This window comes from Chelonus insularis, unplaced genomic scaffold (assembly GCF_013357705.1).
Source record: "Chelonus insularis isolate UGA/USDA-ARS -01 unplaced genomic scaffold, ASM1335770v1 contig_128_pilon, whole genome shotgun sequence".
Classification (NCBI taxonomy): domain Eukaryota; kingdom Metazoa; phylum Arthropoda; class Insecta; order Hymenoptera; family Braconidae; genus Chelonus; species Chelonus insularis.
The window spans coordinates 102,118-124,721 of NW_023276368.1; the positions used below are offsets into that span (position 1 = coordinate 102,118).

Here is a 22,604-nt window from a genome sequence, read left to right on the forward strand (position 1 = left end):
TCGGAAATACCAAGATATATGCTGTTTTCTTGAACCCTTTCTATTTATCACTGGTTTTCTCAACACTCTGAGTCACACTCAGTTCATTCTCATCTTCTTTCCTCAGATCTCTTGCACAAGTTTACAGACAACGAGCACAGATGGTTCGTCATCTCGGTCGTCCTCATTTTCTTATTTTGGGGCAACCAGGCCACCTCCACAGTTATTAGGTGTATAAACAGCTGCAATCGAATTTCTTCTCCTCTGAATAATTACAATAAAATCATTTCTCACTAGAGTATTTTATTTCATGCTATCTTTACTTTACTACTTGGATAGCTCAACTGTCTAAAGTCAGAGTTTAGTAGACCCTTTCCAATGTTGATCTGAGAGTCGTGGGTTCGAGTCCCATGTAGGTGTTTTTACATTTTCTCTACTTCTACCAAGTCCTTGTGTTACCGGTACATGATTCAGTTAGTGTATTGGTGTCAAAATGGACTAAAAGTAACTCCAAAACAAGCCATTATTCCCGGTTCTGACTGAGTGGGAATATACGATGTGTTGGAAATATTTTTTGAATTTTTAGTTATACCCACATGTTGATGGTTACAGCTTTTTCATTTTTGTCTATTTATTATTGTGGATTACCAAATACATAATAGCATTATTATTTTTAATAAGTATCTGATAAATAATTATAAATAATGAATTTAAGTGAATCTGTATTCCTTACAGATTCACTTAGATTTGCTAATTAAATTGTACCCTTAAAAAAATATATTTTTCATGTGCATTGATACATTTTAGCACAAATTACATTAATTGTAATTGATTGTAATTGAAGTTTAAAAAAAAAAAAAGAAGAATGCCGATTAGTAATACATAATTAATTTTGATTGAAGAAATAATATGTGGTATGACATTTTTTACGATATGTTTTCCGTATTCTATAAGGAAGAATAATAATATTAAAGTATAACTAGGAAAGTTTTTTACTTTTATTGTAAATGTAATGGACCAATCATAAAATTCCTATAGTTTTATCATTAAACTTATAGATAAAAAGTTTGCACAAAAATTCTAAATTACTTTTTATCTCAAGGCATTTATCGAAACTATTTAATTACGTCTATTGACAGGATTATTGAAGATATTAAATATCTTTATTGCATATAATGTGAATAATAATGAACTAAACAAAAAATTATGAATACTATGATGACATCAAGATGTTATTATAAATATATTGTCATTTTTATCAGATGAGTAATAAAACAAAACGGGAAAATTCCTCCAACTCTTAAAATATTTACAAAACAATAAAATCTAAGTAAAATATATAGGACAAAGGATGCATTCAAATCCTTTGAATATTTGTATGCCAAACATATATTCTCAATAGGTCAGTAAGTTAAGGTAAGCCTATGGTTTATATTTTAGGTTGATTCTTCCGGCTTTGCTTAGCTGAACTCAGAGCAAAGACTACCTTCATTGTGCTATTTTTTAAAAATAAAGATTCCTATTTAGTTTACATTTAATATATTTCTAAATATTCATTTCAGATAACTTCTTGATCCCATTACCAACATTATCAAATTCATTGTTAAAATCATCATCATCTTGATCTTTTCAAAATAAATTTATTTCTAATTTTATTATTCAAACAAATACCACTCATTCCAATTGAAAATACTAGAAATAAAGATACTAGTTTTTATGCTGCTGAGTAAATAGAGATTACTCTTATTGGCATTTGTCTAATTACTATTCAATTACCAGAATAATTATCGCTCTTATGTTAGTGAAATGGAGTTTAAAAGATTCATTCTATTTTATTTTATTTTCTAACAATCAATACTTTGATGAGAGAAATTGTTTTTTTTTCTAGCATGACTGGAAGTGCATTTTATTCCACCAGACAATACTTCATTAAATAGAATACATGGTTCTGTAGAACAGACATTCAAAGGTTTCATCATCAAATTAATTGATTGGAGATAACAGACGACTAATTATACAATCAATAGCAATTCAAATTAAAAAAAAAAAAAAAAATTATCATCTTATTTATCACAAAATTACATTTTTTTAAGTAAACACTCCAACAGTTGAAAGTAATTTAATGAAATTTCCAGTAAACATGAATAGTAATTAAACATCAAAAAATATCAACTGTGTTTATAATAAACATCACGTTGGAAAACATGTTTATTTAATTATTTTCCACTCTGTATTTTCAAGTCAACATCATAAAAAGTTGAAGTATTATTTTATTTTCTACCCAAAAACCAATTCTTTGAATTTAAAAAAATATCATTAACCTATCTTGGCATTGGACTTAGCACTGAGGCCAATCTTGACTGTTGAAACAAAAAAAAAAAAAAGTTATAGATCGAATGCTGTTTAAAATGATTTGCAATTCATTGGCTTTTTCTGTCATCAAAATGAGTCTGATAAACAACCTGGAACAAGTAATTTATTTTTTTCTCCATGAAGCTATAGACTGCTATATATTTTTCGAAAGTTGCATTTAACTAATGAAAAATAAAAGACGAAAAATATTTATAAATAATTGCCTTCGAGTCCTATTTAACAGAAGCAATTTAATTCATAAAAATAACAAAATATTATCAACAATTAATTACTTATTTTTCCATTAAAGCAGATAACAAATAGAAAGAATATTATTTTTTGACATAAATTAGTGCTTATATCTATTATACCCGAAGCACTATTATTTCTAAATATTTCTTACACGTGCTTATTTACATATGTATACAATTAATACTGGTAGAAAAGTTATTATCATCACGCTCCTGTCACTATGCTTATGAGTGATAAGTAAGAGGCAATGTGTACACATCAGTGAGCATAAAAAAATAATATACACATAACATAATACATTATTAATAATGACAATAAAATAATAGCTGTGATGAATTTCTGTTGTGTCCCAGAAAGGGCGAGCAGACATAAAGGCTGCGATTAGAAAGTTGGTCGAATAGAAGGGGAATAGCCATGAAACATCTCCAGAGAAATTCACAATTATGTAGGATAAAATTCAATCGATGATATTATTTTTAAAATAAATAATTTTATACTTTGATTAATTATCTGTTATATTTAAAAAAAAAAATATTTAACATCATTGTATTGATATAATTATAAAATTTTATTGGAGCAATTGAATGAAAAAATGTCATTAAACCATTAAAGGAGAGTATAAAATTTTCTCAAGACTTCATGTTTAATGGTAAATAAGATTAAATGATTTTCTGCTTGAATAAATAAATCTTACGAATTTTCTTAACAAATTATTTGCAATAGGAACTAATGGAATCATTGATTTAAATGGAATGAGTTCATTTGTCTTTAACTATTTTTCAATTATTTATTTTAAATAGAATTTATTTTGCTCTTGATGATATGAAATTTAATTCAATCTACACAGAAAATAAAAACAAAATAAACTCTTTGTTTAAACAAATAGAATTAATAAACAAAAAAGCAGATAAATGTTTTTTTAATTATGTTATGGATCCAATCTTAGACTAATTAATATTAACCTTTTTTGTTCATTAAGTTGTTTTTTTTTTATTTTAAAATATAGTTTGAAATTATTTATACATTTTCTGGAATTATTAAATTTATTATAACTTTAAAATATTTTATATCGAGTGATAAATATTAATATTTATTTAATATATTTAATTATAAAATAAATATTAATATTCTGATGGAATATTAATTTATATTTACATGTTAACGCCATTTTACATCGATTTTTCTAATTGATTTACTTGTAGCAATAATAATCTTCGTTAATGTTCAACGAACTTTCAATTTTAAAAAGCACATTGACTAGACTATCTGACAAAAAAATGCAAAGGGGATTTAATTGGTTAATAATCCATTTATGTTGATAAGTTTTTTTTTTTCTTCACTAAATCAAACTTTCGATTACTTTCAAACTTAACTTTTATTATAGAAAGTATTGGCAGCATTACTTCAAATAAATCCATTCAAGATTTTTGCATAAACCACTATACAATACAAAACTGATTGTTCATCAATCTCAAGAATTTAGAAAAAAAATTGTTGCTTACAGTTGACACACTCCATAAGCTTATAAATAAAAAGATTTATTTATATTTAATAACTAAATTTATTGAAGTTGACGGGATTCTTCTGTCAACAAAGCTTGTAATTCTGAAGCTCATATAAATAATATTTAACAATACAAATTAGCATGATAATAAAATACCTTTAAATAGTTATAATAAAAAAAAGCTAATAAAAGTTTGTTGAGGTTATAAATCACATTGTCGTGCGATAACTATGGAATAATCAAGCCAAGACAGCAATCCAGGGCCGACATAATCACTTGGGTTATCCAGAGACTAAGTGAAAGTAGGCAAACTCCGTATTCAAACGACTTAAGTTGCAAGATTGTTGAGAAAGGCTCACGTTTTGTGTTCTTCGAGGTCTATTTCTGGTCTTCATTATTTAACAAAATGTGTATATTATGTTAAAGACTATTTTATGAGAGCTCATCAGAGAGCTGTAGCAGGTACTACCTTTGATCATATCAAGTGAAATGGCTGATGACCTTCATTTAATGACCTTGGAAGTCGAAGGACAAAAGTCTATCAGGGATCCAACCTTTAAATTATCTTTACCACAGTAGCACCTTCTGCTGGAGACATGAAAAAATGGAGTAATTAAGATTAGCTTGATAATAACTTTATTATTCTCTAATTATCATGTTGATTAATATTCTTAATAAGCATTTATCAAAATTATATCAGTTGGGCTTTTAATAGGCTATTATAACTACCTTCTTTAATTAGGATATTATATTTATGAATATGTAAATTTATCAATTCATTTCAGCAATAGTCTTGTTCATTGAATACAAAGCATTGTTATACACAGTTGAATAATATTTACGTAAAATTGGAGAGAGCAAAAAGAAAGAAGCTCTTCTTGCTTTTAAAAATAGTGCTTTGATCATTTTAAATGTAGGAAAAAGTTTAGAAAGTTATTTTGGTTGGTGATCAAATGTTGGATTTTAAATTATTTATTATCTATTATTAATATGTTTTGTTTAAATAAAATCATTTTTAATTAGATAAAAATTTAAAGTAATTACTGGATCAAACTTCAATATATGACTGATATTTTTTATCAAGAACAGGACTGAAGACTCACCTGGGATGCTTGAAATTAGTTGATGCATATCATGTCTAAATTATTCCAGTCCATATCGATTGAATTTAAAGCAGCTTTTTAAAAGTACCTCTAGAATAAAAAACAAAAGTTTTCATTATAAAAAGGTTCAATTTCTAATCAATAACTGCTGCTACATGTTGGAATGGATTTGAAAAGATGTCTGGTATTAACAGAGTAGACCAGGGCTAGACAAATCTTGGCTTTTTTGATGCAAAGAAAGAAATACTTATATAGGATTTAAATGTGGATTTACAACTTCTTTTACTTACTTTTATTGAAACCATGGAATCACACTTTACTTCTAAAAGCATCACCTAGCTCTAGGGTAAACCATACAAACATTGATGCTTGCACCTAATTGAAGATAAGTTTATTCAAAACCTGCTGTAATCACCATTTTAACAACCTTGAAATGAAGAGATGATGAAAATGGTAATATTCCAACATCAATATCAATCGTTAAAAAAAAATTACCATCATCTTTCCAAGAGCTGGAGCTTTGATAAAAATTGTGACGCCTATAACTACACTTGCTGGAGTTAATTATGAATCAAATACACATGTAGGAATGATAAATATAGAAATAATTGCTGTTTACTATCTCATTAAATTGATCATCTCATTACAAATATATTTTTAATACCACTTGGTTGATATAACCATTTTTATTTACTCTTCAAAAACATCTGCGAAACATAGTTGTCGTATTGAATCGATGAACGGATCCACGTACTTTCCAATGTAAAATAAATGAAGAAAAAATTCATTGTCCTTGGTTTAGGTCATTGAATTTTCTTTCATCTTTCTTCTTATGATTCGATTATTCCTGTATAAAAAAAAAAGGGTTGTTCCTCTGACGTATATTAATAATTCCTCATGAAATAAAATTGTTTACAATATCTCAGCTTTTTATAGATTTTATTGATTAAAATAATATGGAAGAACAAAAGTATCATCAATGAATAGAATTAAAATATTTTTAATCCAAAGTCTCATTGGAAAGCTACTTTGCATTGACAGTTCACTAATGCTATTGAACTCCAAAGCTCATTATTTTAAAAAAAAATTCAATAAACCATTAAACTAAATTGTTTTGACATTTTAAAAAATTTACTGCTACACTTATTATCCAAAGATGGCAATCAAAAAATTCATATAACGTATTACCTATGAAGTGATCATATAAATGTATGTAATGACGAGTAATTGGTGTTATGTAACAGTATTTTTAAATATTAATATGTCCAACGTGTCAGGCCATTGATTGGATAAAACTTGTGATAAATATTGATCCTTCATCCAACGGTCCTCTTCTATACATAGTCATCACACTAAAAACAATGTCAGTGTTAGAATTATTATTCATTCAATTACATAGACACATCAAGGATCAGATTTTATTTATTCGTTCATTGTCACCTCCAACACAATCTTCTCTAAGATAGATTGTCGAAAAGAAATGTGTCATATCATTAAAGTACTGCGTGACAACTAGAATAGAAGAACGTTGATTCGAAGACAATTTAAAAATTATTCAAGAGGTTGATAAGAAAGTATTTATTTCTTGATTAAATATTTTTTTTTATCAGTCTTCTTCTCAAGTATCACTTCACATGATTACATAAATCTATTTTATTTGTACAATAATAAAAAACAATCCTCCCACATCTAGCACCTCTGTTCAAGCATCAGAATCTAAAGTATGAAATTCTGGGATTTATATCATCATCATAAAAGCAAATGAAACTAGGACACAAGGAAGAAAACCCCAGAAGCTGTGTGAATCACACATTTGACTCATCTTTTTAGCACTTAATTAATGCAACCTAAAATGACGTCTTTGTACCAGGAACTGTTGGTACTGAAAACATTATTTTTGTCCTCCTTAACAGCCATAATATGACTTGAAAAGTATCAGTGAGATCTCAAGAAGCTGCTAATCACATTGTTGACTTTCTCATAACATCCTAATATGAATCTTTTCAATCTTAAAAGCCTCAGCTGATCAGTGTCACTTGCTTCATGTTGATTTATAATATAAAGACAAACATGTGACACTTTCTTATTCGTCTTTAGTATCACAATCACGATGCAGTCACGTTTCTACCAGTACTCTTTGATATACTTTATCATAAGTAACACGTTCTGTTTTATCTTCCAGAATATTTGCATATTCTAAACTCATTCGAGATAATGAAAGGTGTTCAATCATTATGCATTGGAGGTCTATCAAATGATTCATATAATACGTAAAACCCTGAAGATATGTTCTATAAATAAAATGATTTATTACTGAGTGCTTTTCATCATTTTTATTTCCTATGTTACATATTTATTTAATATTTATTTATTTATTTATTTATTTATTTATTTATTTTAATATTTATTTAGCAGACTAAAACACTCTGATAATTTCTGAATTCTGATGATCTTTTCTCTACTCTCTATTTTGTTTATAAAAAAAATTTATTTTATTTGTAACAGTTGTAATGTCCTTTTCTTATTTAAATATTGATAAACACACATTTTTGTTTGATAAAAAAGCAGAATCTCTATTAGGAATGGCTCGTTTTGTTATCGAGAGATAGAATGCTTCGAACATGTTAACAAAAAAAAATCAATAATAAATTTATAATGGTTATACCAGTGCTGGCATTGTGGAATTGATGAAATTTCTATAAACCAGAAAGCATTTTGATGATTGCTTTTTCCTGCTAAAATAGTTTACTAGCCTTCCAATTTATGCATTGAACGTAGCTATTGCAATCATCCCTGAAATCGGAAATAGAGTTTTCATGGAATCTTTGCTATTCAAGGTCTCTAGATGGTTGAATAAAAAAAAAAAAATAAAGCTAATGGACAAATAACGAGAAGCTAGGAAAAAAAAAAAAAAAATTACATATAGAATTGAAAATAAAAATTTTTCAATCTAAATTTAATATATTCAGTTTAATAATTTTGCTCTCAATCAATATCTCTCAGACTATTTTTTTAATTGCTTTACCTGATGAAGCAAAAAACTCACCTTTGACTCGGATTTTTTATCGGCTTTATAAAACAAAACTCACGGGAATTCCCCCAAAAAACATTCCAATGCTGCCAAGTATTTTAATTATTCTTCCCTCTCGGCAGTTTTATCGAATTTTATTGGAAGTATTTTAATATTCTGTATTTTTTATTATAAAAATATTTTAAATGTTGGATTGAATAACTGTCACTTTACCACAAGAAAAATAACTCATGCTGCTATTTTTAATTAATTATTTTGTTTATTAACATCAAGGCTAGACAAAGACTGATATTAATTTTGTAAACTGAGATAAAGTTTGATGCAAAAAAATGCCCATTTAATCAATAAAATAAATTTGAAATATTCGCAATGGAATATTTTATTGAATTTAACAAAAATCCTTAATTGTTGAGACACCATGGATCTTAAAAAAAATGATCAATTCAATGAGGTGTTGGAATAAACCAATAAAAATGTATTTTTTAAATAAAATTTTAAAAAGCAATTATAATTGTTGTAAAATAAATGAATACACGTTTTGATGAATATATTTCTTTCTTTCTTTCTTTCTTTATAACAGGCATGGAGTGGACAGGTATGACTCAAACTGGTCCATAATAATTTTCTTTATTTGGCTTGATAATGACAGTTTGATTGCTTTAATCCAAAGGTTACTTATTCCAGTGAGTATTAGACTTAAATGACTATGTATTACGAGAGTTGTGTATGCATCAATTGTTGATTAATATGATGATTCCAGGAGACAAGTCAGTTGCCAATATCTTGACATGCAAGTGGCTCAGCTCTCCCAAGGTCAAGTCTCCTGGACTCCCTTTAACAAGAAAATTCGCATGAGAAAATTATTTCAATCTCTTCCTGCTGTTTTATAGCATGTGACGAAGCACAAATTATGCACCAGAAGGATTTAATATTCATTCTATAACGGTAATTCTTTATTTTCTATTAAATGATGCTTTTTGCAACTTTTCTATCTTAGTCCATTTAAATTACACCAATCTCCATTGATATTCTTTTCTCTTATTTACTTTGAGTATTTTGAATGAATATTCGTCAATGAAATTAAGTGGAATTTTAAGAAACTATTTTTCATGTGAAATGGTGATGCTATCTATCAGGAATGACTTATTGCTTTAATCCTTTGTTATTGTTTACAAGTTTCTTTCCAGTTTTATGGCATAGGTCAATTCGTGGAAAATATCGACATAAAGTCCTCTTATATTTGATGAATTTACAGCTGTATAGAACTTTAAAGTTCCAATGCCAATAAAGATAATAATAATTATTATAATATTTTATATTTAATAGACTGCTTGTCAATACTTTTAACTTTTAATTATTTTTTAAATCTAGAATTTTTAATTTATTTCTAATGTTATAAATATTTTTTAAATTATCACTAAAATTAAATAATCAACAGTAATTATTGAATTTATTGCTTCATTTCTAATAATTAAAAATATTTAAATCAATACCAAAATTAAGGTACAGTAAAATTAATTCAAATTTTTGTTAAGCTTTAATTTTATAAAAAATCAATAAACAAATTAATTAAATGACATTCAGAATTATCAGAATAAATTCTGTCTGTCTGTAAATGTATTATTCTCTATGAATCATCAGAAATTACTCCAAAACAGTTTCATTACCAATATCTCCACGAAAACTCAAGAGATATCAACTTGAATCATCAGACTTCAATAAAAAAAAATAAATAATCCCATCTCACAGTTGTTATTCTCAATTCAACTAATTGTAAAAATGACATACATCATAAAGATTCTCAGAAATTGACTGCAGTCACGGAAGTAATCATCATCAAACCTATTTGTTTCAGTGGTAATTATTTAGAATTGGGGCTCCAGTCAAAAATCGCTCCAAAAAATTTTTTATGCATTTGGGGTTGTTTCTGAGGGTACAAATAGTAAATTTAAGGCGGGGGAGACATATTATTTCCATTATTTCAGACATTTTTTCTAAACTGTATTTATTCTAAAATATATATTCTTGTTTTTGATTATTAATAGCATGACGAAAAGGATGGGAGGTGCGGGGTTGTTAAGAGAACATAAATATTTTTAATAATCACAAAATTATTTATGCCCTTTTAACACGCACCTTCCATCCTCTTCGTCACTTTATTATTCGAACTTAAGCTATACCTACACCTAAAAATCGTGTTTTTCTCGATGAAACCTCATGAAACATGTCTCCCCCACCTTTAATTATCTAATTCTACCTAACAAAATAGTTTCCAGGTGGTGAAAAATTTTTTGGAGCGATTTTTGTCTGGAGCCCCAATTCTAAATAATTACCGTTTCAGTAAGATATTTTTATTTAATTAAATACAACTCTATTGCATAAAAATTCATGGAACATCACTGATGATAACAGAGACATAAAATTGAACTCTAATACTTTTTTCCCATCACAACATAACTTATTATCCAACACTTACATAATAATCAATATTTTCCAATTTTATGTAAACCATAATTTCTGTCGAAACGTTTAGAGACTGATATACTTTTACTTTACATATCATAGAAAAATTAATTCTACAAAATAATTACGTTTATGTAAAAGCACTCTCAATATTAATAAGAAATCAACTCCATTAAAAGAAGTATATAATTTCATAATAAATATTTATATTTTTTAAATCCAACTGATAAATTATTTATCATAACATAACGGCCAATTATTTCTTCATTATTATCTTATTACTTTATAATAATTAATTAATCTAAATCATACTATTATTTAATTAACTAATTAATACAACATCATTAACAAATATTTATAAATATTTAACAAGAAAAAATCGAATTTTCAGGATGTTAAAGTGACTTCTAGAAAGATCAAAGCACTCGGACTCTGTTATCCTGTCTCGAAGGATTAAAATACCTTTGCAACCTACAGTGATGTTAAAAGCAACAAAAACACAAGGACTTAAGTGCAGCAATGGGTAGCTCCGAACTTGCGGACGATGCAACAGGTTGGACAGGTTTGCTCAGTATAGATCAGGAAACTCAAGTACGTGACTTTAAATCCATCTTCTTCCTACACATAATTTAATTATAAAATATTCATAATAATAATAATAATCCTTTTATTTCAGATTACACCTTTATTTTAATCAAGAATAAAAAAAGAAGCTTATGACAAATACTTTTACTTGAAATCCTATGGAAATAAGTTACACTTTCAATTCTCTGTAGAGACTAATACTCTCTCTTTTTGATGAAGAACGTACCAAGTCATGCTCATATGTATATGCACGCAGAAGTTGCGTGACCAGGTGCGATTTCGACCTTGAATACAAATGTGATCTTTAATATTAAGCTTCTGATATTATCTCATTAGAATAATAGTTTGCACGCACATGTAAGTCTTTTTTTTTCGCCGCTTTTCAATTATCACTAGTAAGTATTTATTATTAACTATGATTATTTCATTGATAGATAATGGATATTTTGATGTCACTTCCTGGGATATTTATTCTAAAGGAAATACTTCCGATTTGTGTTAGTGTTGAAGATAAGGTTTTTACTTTGTAAAGATCTAGTACGTTATCTGACATTAATCTTCGTGAGATTTATGTTGAGATAAATGTAGATCAACTACAATAAAGTAGATCAATTTACTTTTATCCAATGTCTAAGAAAAATTTTCTATGTCAGATAACGTTTCTACGTACATGCTACAAGAGGATTCTAAGATTCTAGGTATTTGTTTAGAGAAAAATACAAAAAGATATTGATTAGAATTTGCACTTTGAATTTTTTTAGAGATTAGAAAAATGAGATACATGAATGGAAAATTATTATTCTTTCTAAGTAAATAAATAAATGAAAAGTTCTTTTCATAGTTTGTTATCAAAAGCTATCAAAGCTTGAGTGTAAATATTGATTGAAGAATTATTCCATAGTTTTATTGAATTCTGAATGTATTTTTTTTTCTTTTTTTTAATTAGAAACAGTTGATAACAAATGGATAATTACTGAAATTGATCAAGTGCTTGAAATGAAAACATTACATATTAATATTCAATTAATTCTGTTGAATATTCATTTCATTTAGGATCGATTATAATTCACTTAATGCACTGTTTTGTACTCAGTGTTATATCAATAACCCTCTGTAGACTGAGATCTTGGAAAAATAAATTATGTTGATTATGAGATGAGTTTGGGCATGTAATAAATTATTATTAATTATTCCAAAGTCGATGTACGGGTGGGAAAATTATCTATTCTTCGACTTTGGACCTCTGTAACTCTTATACAAGTGATCTAGTAATGATCGTAAGGGGGTATTTACCCTCGTAAGTTTTACCCCACTTTAGGGGTGAAGTAATGGATTATTTAAATGTTTGACCCGATTCCGCATTTCTACACATCAAGACGAAGAGAATGAGTGGTCAAACTTGAAAATCGGACAACTTTGATTTTTCACCCCAAAAAAATGGCAAGTGGTACCCCTTTCCATTTTTTTCAGCCAAAAAATAAAAGTTCTCCGATTTTGATGATTGAGGGCTCATTCTCTTTGTCTTGATGCGTAGAAATGCGGAATCCGGGCACCGCCCAAAAAAATTCACTTTAACACCCTTAAAATGGGGTTAGACTGATTACAAAATACGAATAATCCTCCTCCTGACTTTAAACCCTTATAACTCATGAACGGACCGACCAATAACTGATTTTAGGGACGTTTTGAGAACCATGAAATCTGAGCAATCTGACCATATCCATAGATTTATTAGAAAAAATTTCTTTCACCCTTAAAATCGCTAAAATATAAAAAAAAAACAAATTTTTTTGGGAGTTTGCCAACTATTTTGGCAATTTTAAAGGTGAAATCAATTTTTTTAAGGTTGTTTATGGATATGTATCGTTAGCTGACATTCTGAAGTTTCTAAACATCTCCTCAAAATCATTATTAGACAACTTGAATGAAAGTTATAGAGGGCCAAAGTCGAAGAGTAAATGATGTTTGGCCCTTGCTTCGACTTTGAATCTGAATAACTCTAATACAATTCCTCTAATAACGATTTTTAAGAGGTTTTTGGAAACTTCAGAATGTCAGCTAACGATACATATCCATAAAAAATGTGTAAAAAATTGATTTCACCCTTAAAATTGCCAAAATAGTTGGCAAACTCCCAAAAAAATTTGATTTTTTTTTATATTTTAGCGATTTTAAGGGTGAAAGAAATTTTTTATTATAAATCTATGGATATGATCAGATAGCTCAGATTTCATGGTTCTCAAAACGTCCCTAAAATCAGTTATTGGTCGGTCCGTTCATGAGTTATAAGGGTTTAAAGTCAGGAGGAGGATTATTCGTATTTTGTAATTAGTCTAACCCCATTTTAAGGGTGTTGAAGTGAATTTTCTCGAGCGGTGCCTCGATTCCGCATTTCTACACATCAAGACGAAGAGAATGAGTGGTCAAACTTGAAAATCGGAGAACTTTTATTTTTTGGCCAAAAAAAATGGAAAGGGGTACCACTTGCCATTTTTTAGGGGTGAAAAATCAAAGTTGTCCGATTTTCAAGTTTGACCACTCATTCTCTTCGTCTTGATGTGTAGAAATGCGGAATCGGGTCAAACATTTAAAAAATCCATTACTTCACCCCTAAAATGGGGGAAAACTGGATACACACTAAAAATTATCGTCCCCTTGACTTTAAACCCCCATAACTCATAAAGGGTTGGTCCAATAACCGGTTTTAGGGATGTTTTAGAAACTTTCAAATCTGAGCTAAATATACATATTTATAAAAAATGTTAAAAAAGTTTATTTCACCCTCAAAATTGCCAATATATAAAAAGTTACATTTTTTTAAGAGTCTGTTAAGTATTTTGGCAATTTCGAGGGTGAAATAAATTTTTTTAACATTTTTTATGGATATGTATATTTAGCTCAGATTCTTAGGTTTCAAAAACGTCCCTAAAATCAGTTATTAGACAGTCCATTTATGAGTTATAGGGGTTTAAAGTCAGGGGGAGGATTATTCGTAATTTGTATTCAGTCTTACCCCTGTTTAAGGGTGTTAAAGTGAATTTTCTCGAGCGGTGCCCGGATTCCGCATTTCTACACATCAAGACGAAGAGAATGAGCCCTCAATCATCAAAATCGGAGAACTTTTATTTTTTGGGCTAAAAAAATGGAAAGGGGTACCACTTGCCATTTTTTTGGGGTGAAAAATCAAAGTTGTCCGATTTTCAAGTTTGACCACTCATTCTCTTCGTCTTGATGTGTAGAAATGCGGAATCGGGTCAAACATTTAAATAATCCATTACTTCACCCCTAAAATGGGGTAAAATGGGACCTTTCTTTAATTTTAGCATTAATTATCCTTTAATTATGATTTTAACTATATCCATTTTTTCTTTTCCGTTTAGATCTTCTATATGAGCCCTCCGATCAACCACTTAGCATCATGAGCATTGAAGTTATCCACATTTTCATCCGCATCAGTGACACTTTATATCATCAAACTCATTCTAATCCGTTCAAGAGGCATTAAATAATAAAAACATTAAAATATGTTTACATAAACGTTCACTTACTTCATTTACATAAAATACTTGTGACTAAAAAGAACTCTTTGATGAATAAAACGATTGGTTGTTCGATAAATAGCAGCTTAATATCAGTGAATAAATGTACTCTAGAAGCTGACTTGACTAATTAAATAATTTATTTTGACCAGTTAATCCTCAATAAATGTAAATCGTAATAGAGGATGACGTAAATTAGTTATTAAATCATTGACATAATGTAGCATTATGCTAGATTTATTCCATCATTTGCACAACTATGTCTAGAATGTTCTGGTTTTTTTTCGGTATTAACCGCATCTCAATCTTCATGTTGGTCTTCTTTATATTACTAATGTCAAATAAGTTAATCCACTGTCAAGTTCAAAGTTTATTGTCTGCTTAGATGAACAACCAGTTTCTAACAGCTGTTTATTAGTATTTCAATGACGTAAGGTCATTGTGATAGACATTGTGGCATCGTTAAATTTTATTTCATATTTTGCAATCAATTTTTAATGAGTCACATATGAATGCTTATTAAGAGAAATATGTATTCATATTATTATTATTATTCATGCATTTAAAATGCATTCATTTGAAGTGAATTTAATTCATGTCATTTAAATTTTTAAGAATTTATAATTACAAGGTTTACTTTATTACTACCTAAAACCTTATTATTAAATTACAATTTATAAATTATAGATTAAATAATAAAGTTCCCTAGCTTACATTTATTTTATTAAGTAGTAAATAATAAATAGAATAAGTCTATTACTTCAATCGTAATGGAATAATTTGATGCAGTTTTGATTCTATTAAATGATTTTTTATTTTAAATAAAATATAATTCCAATCAATTCCATTTTGTATTCAATTGATACAACTTAGTAGTTAAATAACAATTCAGCTTGATCTACTCTTTATTAAAAAAAAAATTCAGTTGAATATCAACTAACAATTAATGTTGAAACTGATCAAGTCTATCAACAGTCAATAAATATTTTTATCAAAACTAAGCTTCCAATAATTGTGTATAACTATAAAATAAAAATGAATAAAATAAAATTGAAAAATAAAATATTAATTCAATGTTTTTAAAAAGAGAAGGAATTTTTAACGAGTTGCGTTAATTAGATTCAGGCATCAGCAGTGATGGAATTAATTGAGTTTATTAATCATCAATCAACTTATTGATTTATTTATCATAATTAATAAGTATTAATCATAAACTAAAATCGAATTTACGTTAATTTAGAATTGTGATAAGCTGATAATAATTTAGAACATAGAAAAAGATTATAATTCTAATTTTAATATTAATTTTTAGTATTTATTTTTGATCAGTTTTACTTTTTAATAAACCTAAAATAAATTCTGTGTATCAACTTTTATTTGTAGACAATAATTCAATACGTGCTGAGATTGATGTCAAAGACCTAGCATTTTTACACTTTCTAAAGACATGAAGGTTCTTTTTTCTACTTGCAAATGAAGTGTAGTCTTCTTGGTGTTTGAAGTACAATAGTATAGTATCATATCACTGACCTATTTCTTACACTAGCATTATTCAAAGTTAGACAGAAAAATTTTTATGACATTCACGTCAATGCAAAGTATATCTCGTAAAAAGTAAATTGATCAATTAATTTCCTTATGATAGTAGTTATTTGCTTATTTATTTAAATTATCATAATTGATTTGGCATTTATAATTTCTAAAGCACTTGCTATAATCATTTTCAAAGAAAAGACAAAAAAAAGGTATTATGTATGCAGTTTGAAAAATGCACTTTTATAACATGAAAAAAAGTAAAATAAAATATCTCTTTTTTTTCTGAACGTGTTCAAGAGCATTTGCAAATTTTCTTTTTAATATTAATAAATTCGAAGAACCTCTTCAGAAAATATTTTCTACTTTAAAGACACTTTCTCTATTGTGCTTTAAGACTAAAATTAATTTTTGATGATTTGCAAAAAAGCTGCGCCTTTTTTCTTGCATTCAACTAAAGTTGATAATAATAAAACAAAAATATGTAGACTCTTAGATCATGTTGTATCCTATTATCAGTTGAAGATAAATGATGTAGATGATGTTTGTTTATAAAAAGAAATCTATCTAAGGAATTCTATGATGTAGGCGGAAGCAAATATGCATATATATTTCCCTCTGGTAGAAAATCAATACAGCGAACATTCTGCCATGGAATATTTAAAAATAAATATATAATTAATAGAACTAAGTGGCTTTAAATATCATAAATAAAAGCTTCTTTTGTCATTCTAATTTTCATTGTCAACTTGGTAAATAGTTGTTTATTTTTAACATCTGAATCAATTCAAAATGAGAATAATTGTTATCGAGAAATGAAGTTCTACCTTGAAATAAGCTATAAAATTTTCATTCTACTCTTTCTTTGATTGAAACAACGAAAATTCAGTATTTAAACAATGGAATATTGAACAATAGATGGAAAATCAATTAATTGAGCTAAATAATTTCATTCATTGATTAATTTATTTTTTTTGATAAAGACTCTTTAATTAAATTTTACATTCAGAGATTTTAATTGAATTAGTTTTGATGATTTTTAAAAATAAAATTGCAGATATATATTTAACCACCTCTTGATCATTTGGAAATATTTTTGAATTAAAACAACATCATGTAGTTAATGTTTAAACAATGCATGTCCAAGAAAACCATTATTTCCAACAGTAACCATTTTAATCGCTGTTTAACGTTGTAAAAATTTCACTGCTCCAATTTCGAAGAACGTATCAACTCCAAACCTGTTTGAATAATGGTTTCATGGAATGATCATGGTATCTTGACGACAATGCAAAAACATTTTTCACAAGCTAAATTCAAAAATTTTATAAATAAACTTAGATAACAATGAACAATAATAATTCCTTCAATGAGCAATTGGTAAATTAGCTTCCATATGAAGCAAGAATCTAGCATTTTTATCAAAAAAATCTTAAATTTAATTACTAAATTCTAAGAAAATAAATATATAACTTTATTTCCTGGGTTTTGAATAGTTGTTTGAAAGAAGTAAGCAGTAAGCATGACATTTATCATAATGATTCAGACATTTTGATAAAAAATATCTCCAACATTTAAAGCTTTATGAGACCGTAGATTCTCACGACATTTCCAAGACAGTTTTATTAAATGGTGCAGTTCCGGTGGCCTACTTGGTCTTCCATGTTTCTATATCCAGTTCAATACTTTTTCCCGTCTACTAGACCGTTATTGCGTTACTTATATTAGAAGCGTGCATGAGGCTTCTTAAAGTAGTATCAGCTCAACGACATGAGACTTCTCTAAATACCATCGAAGACAGAATTCCCAAGTGCTTGAAGCAATGACCGAGTATCCGGCTTGAAGGCATGTGTGATATCCTCCCAGTAAGCTTGACCAGGTGAAGAGGCGTCCAGATGAATCATCCTTGCGAATGCCACTTCAAGGCCGTACGTTGACCTGTAGGAAATAAAATAGACTGGTGTAATACAAAAAAGTGGTCAAACACTCCTTCATGGATCAAAACATCCAATACTCTTTCAACTTGGATCAGTGAAAATCACTGGACATCAATGATTGTTCTTTGATGATCACATCCATGATCAAGCCTACCACTGCCCAGATCAATAATTGACGCTTGGTATTGGAGCAAAACAAATTGGTAACCACTGATTCCAGTGTAAGATAACAGAAATATTCCAGATCATAATATGGATTAAATTGCACAAGAATAAAAGAAAAATTAATAATCATAAAATTTATTTACAAAATGGCTATAAGTCTTGTACAACCACTTAGATCTTACTTAAATCTTGCACAATTCATAACACATACTCCAAAACATGTGTGTTACTCCAAATAATATTTTCTCAAAGGAAAAGTAGATCTTTGAGAGATAGACAGCAGATCTAAAGGATATCTAGACTTCTCTACTATATCACGACAAAGGTGTTGAGCAAAAAGAAAGAAAACAAGGTTAAAGTCACTGGAGATCTTGCCAACAGATATCACTACAAAAACTCTGTTTCCCTTTATGTACGTCATTACTTGCGTAGAACTTACGTAGGTAATCCATTGTATGAAAAAAGATTTAACATCCAAATATGAAAATTTAACAACTAAAAATGATAGATAAGTAATGTAGAGTAAAATGATAAAAAAAACTATTGTTTAGGATATTTTTATTCATCAATGTTGCTTTAGATTAACTGATTAGTGTCATTTATTCCTATTCCATTTTTGTCGGAATGAAAAAATGACTCTGGAATGTGGAAAAGTACTGTTTATTATCTTCTATCAACGCTATGTTTTAGCTTGAATCCTTTTATGTAGAATTTGTGTAGTAATCTTACATTGTTTTTTTTTTTTTTATAGCTATTTGTATCATTCACGCACTTGGAAGAATTTTCTAATTATAATACTTGTGATGTACTTGTAGAATAGAGGTATGCATTCATTATTTTCATCCCTTCAGATATGATGAAGAATTTTAGACTTGTATTGTTTGTTGTTATATAAGGAAATTCTTACAATTTCAAGTTATTATCAAATTCCTTAGGCATATCAAATGTTACATGAGTCAGACACTGGGTATGAATGTACAGAGATAAAATAATGTCTCGATAAAAAATATTGTGAGTAAAAAGTTGTTTGTTTTGTTGAATATCAAATCAATTCATTTAAATATATTATTTTAACTTGATCCAATTTTTTTTTTTTTTTTTGTTGTGAAAATAAATTATAAAATTTTTTTAATAAAGTTAAAAACAAATTTATTTATTTTAACTAATGCTTGTTGATTTTTAACACAGGTTTCATTAATTCAAGTAAAATTATTATTTAAAAAATATATATATATATATTTTTAACTTTTAAATATTTATAAAAAATTCTTTTTCATAAACAGAAAAAAAAACATCATAACAAATTTAATTATATATTTTTTTTTAATTACTGCATTTTGAAAAAATTTAATTAGATGTTTAAAAAATCCTACCAGATTTACATATAATTATTAAGGTACTAATTTAAAAAAATGATTACCGAGTTTAAAAAAGCAAGTGATATTAAAACGAATAATAAAAATATACTCTATTTTAAAATAAATCGAGGAAAAGTTGAATAAATAATATATTAAATTTTTAGTTTAAACAAATTAATAATTACTTATTTAAGAAAATCAACTTCTCTATGTCCTATTTTTTCTCTTTTTTTTCTATGAGAAATATTTTCCTGTCTTAAAATTAAAAATTGTCTTTATTACTAAAAATTGACTTACAAATGGAGTAAAATAACACAGATTGACTGGACTAATTAATAATAAACTAATAATAATAGTAAACAAACAAAAAAAAGTATTTCCTCAATAAATCATCAACAACCTCCTAAATCATAGCTAGCATTTTGGAAGACAAGAAAACAACAAGGAGAACACTAGCTGCAGTAAAAGAAATAAAGATAAATATTATTTTTCTGTTATGTTGTAATGAGTAAGAATTTTGTTTACAAAAATCGACTTGGATACGCTAATAAGCATTACACCGCAGTTTCTTATCTCTCATCCTTTGTTGTATTATTATGCTTATTCTTTTAGCTGTAGTGATGGCAATATTATATGTACTGCGTATCAATATAATAATACACTGATAAACCACAAAAGAGCTAAAGTTTAGAAAAAAAGCATCCTCTACTACGTATCATGATTTCTGTTTTAATAGTCGATTAATTATTAATTAAAAAAATTTGATACTAACTGGTTATCAATATTTAAATATCTCATCTTATATTAGACGTTAATTAAATTAATCAAATAGCCAATTAGCTAGCTATTGATGATGTTGATCTACGTTAATCTATTTGGACTAATTTTGGAATCAATGGAGATCATGTTGAAGATTGGCCCAATTTGTATACCCACCAGAAGTAGATTTATTTTTTATTTTTATCAACCTAATTTATTTAACTTAGAACAACATCAGGTCTATCAGCTCTTGTTTTGGAGCTTCAATCAAGACCTCATCCAGCATCAACCTCGTAGCACAATCATCAACTACAGCTTCAATTCAAATGGATGTTTCAAACTAAATCAGATTAATAAAATTTCTTTTCTCTGAATGTGGTATAGAAAAGATGTGGTGTCAAGTGTATAATATCTTTCTATCATTAGAATTAATTATAGAGAAAAACTTGGTCTATCTAGTATTCTAAGGATAGGATATATTTTTAGTTGATGAGCAATTATTGAAACAACAGGAGAGTCCACATCACAATAACAAATTAGATGATAACATTATTTTTCTTAATTACATTTTGCTTCTTGTTATTGATTCTTGCTTTTTTTTTATCAAATATCATCTGGTTGTAATATTTTATAGAATAACATAATAATAAAGAAGATGATGATGGTTATAATAACAAACCATTGGTATTTATTTGAAATATGCTCCGATGAACCTACTGAATGATGAATTCAATTGAAATACCTATAATAGTGATGCTCCGATTACAGTTCTGTAATTGGCTTCATGGGCTTCGTGATCATCAAGGATGCATTGATAATTTTATTCTATTACTTCTTTTTTCACTTTGTAATTATTATATTCATCACAATAGACACTCTAATAAAATAAAATTGACTTTTAATCATCAGGTAAAACAAAAAAAAAATATCATTAGTGATATTTTAATTCAGTAACAAAATTCTTTAATTTAAATTCAAAAGTAAAGAAAAAATATTAGATAATTAAACATAAATATATTTAATCAGTTCATTAACTTGTTAATTTGATGCTAATTGAATGAATACAAAAATCATAAATTGTACAAAATGAGTAGTAGTTATTCTATTCTTTCTTAATCATTAATAACTGTTAATTGGTTTCACTTTCAGATACTCTTGATTGTTAAATAATAATATAATTTATATAATCAGAAAATAAAAGTTTATATTATTAATGACATTTCTCAATTATCTAGAATTTCATCATTTACTGTCATTACACTAATCACTTTACTAATAAAATCACAATTTCATTTTTAGTATACCAATTTTAATTTCAGATGTCAACTTATTACAAATTTAATTTCTCTACTACATAATTAACGACAATTTAATGGCAATCATTCCAACTATGACTCTTTAATCACAAAACTCATCTAAAAAATTTCACATCATACATTTTTATTTAAAGTAAATAAAAAAATTGTACATACGTACATAAATTTATTTTTAAATCTTCTAATATGTTTTTAAATGTCTCAAAATGTAAAAAAAAAAAACCAAATTACGAATTTTCAAAACCGCCGACCCCTTTGCAATAACTTCCTAATGGTAAGTCAATAAAAGTAAAAAAAAATCTAAACTTTATTAAACTTATAAAAATAGTTGTATTTATTTGTTTATGTATTTTATCTGTTATATTTGATTGACATGTCATTGAAGAAATGGAGGCTTTAATGCCAAAATATATGCTCAATATATATTTTCAAGCAAAAAAAAAAAATATTACACTTAGTGAACTAACATTTCATCACTTCACTGTGACTCATACGAGTTTGTCGACCTCGGACCACCGACATGCATATCATTTTCCGCCACGATACCTATATTACATGTCGTTAGGCTACATGTGTGTGCAAACTTGAATACATACAACTACAAATAATTATTCACTAAAGATAGTTCACACTTAAATACTTCAAAACATTTTAAATCGTTTAAAAAGTTTAATGTTTTTTAGATGTTAATTAAACAGCCATAAGTCCCGCAGACATACATGTGATCA

The 22,604-nt window shown here is 27.4% G+C and overlaps 1 long non-coding RNA gene across 2 annotated transcripts; it reads left to right on the forward strand.

Moving 5' to 3' along the window:
* Positions 1 to 9,020: 9,020 nt before the first annotated feature.
* LOC118068012 (uncharacterized) lies at positions 9,021 to 14,903 on the forward strand. 2 transcript variants are annotated; one of them, XR_004690461.1, is made up of 5 exons: positions 9,021 to 9,166; positions 11,076 to 11,275; positions 11,361 to 11,626; positions 11,704 to 11,967; positions 14,650 to 14,903. It is a non-coding gene; the product is annotated as an uncharacterized lncRNA (long non-coding RNA). The 2 variants fall into 2 exon arrangements; XR_004690460.1 differs by lacking the exon at positions 9,021 to 9,166 and adding an exon at positions 9,966 to 10,075.
* Positions 14,904 to 22,604: the final 7,701 nt, after the last annotated feature.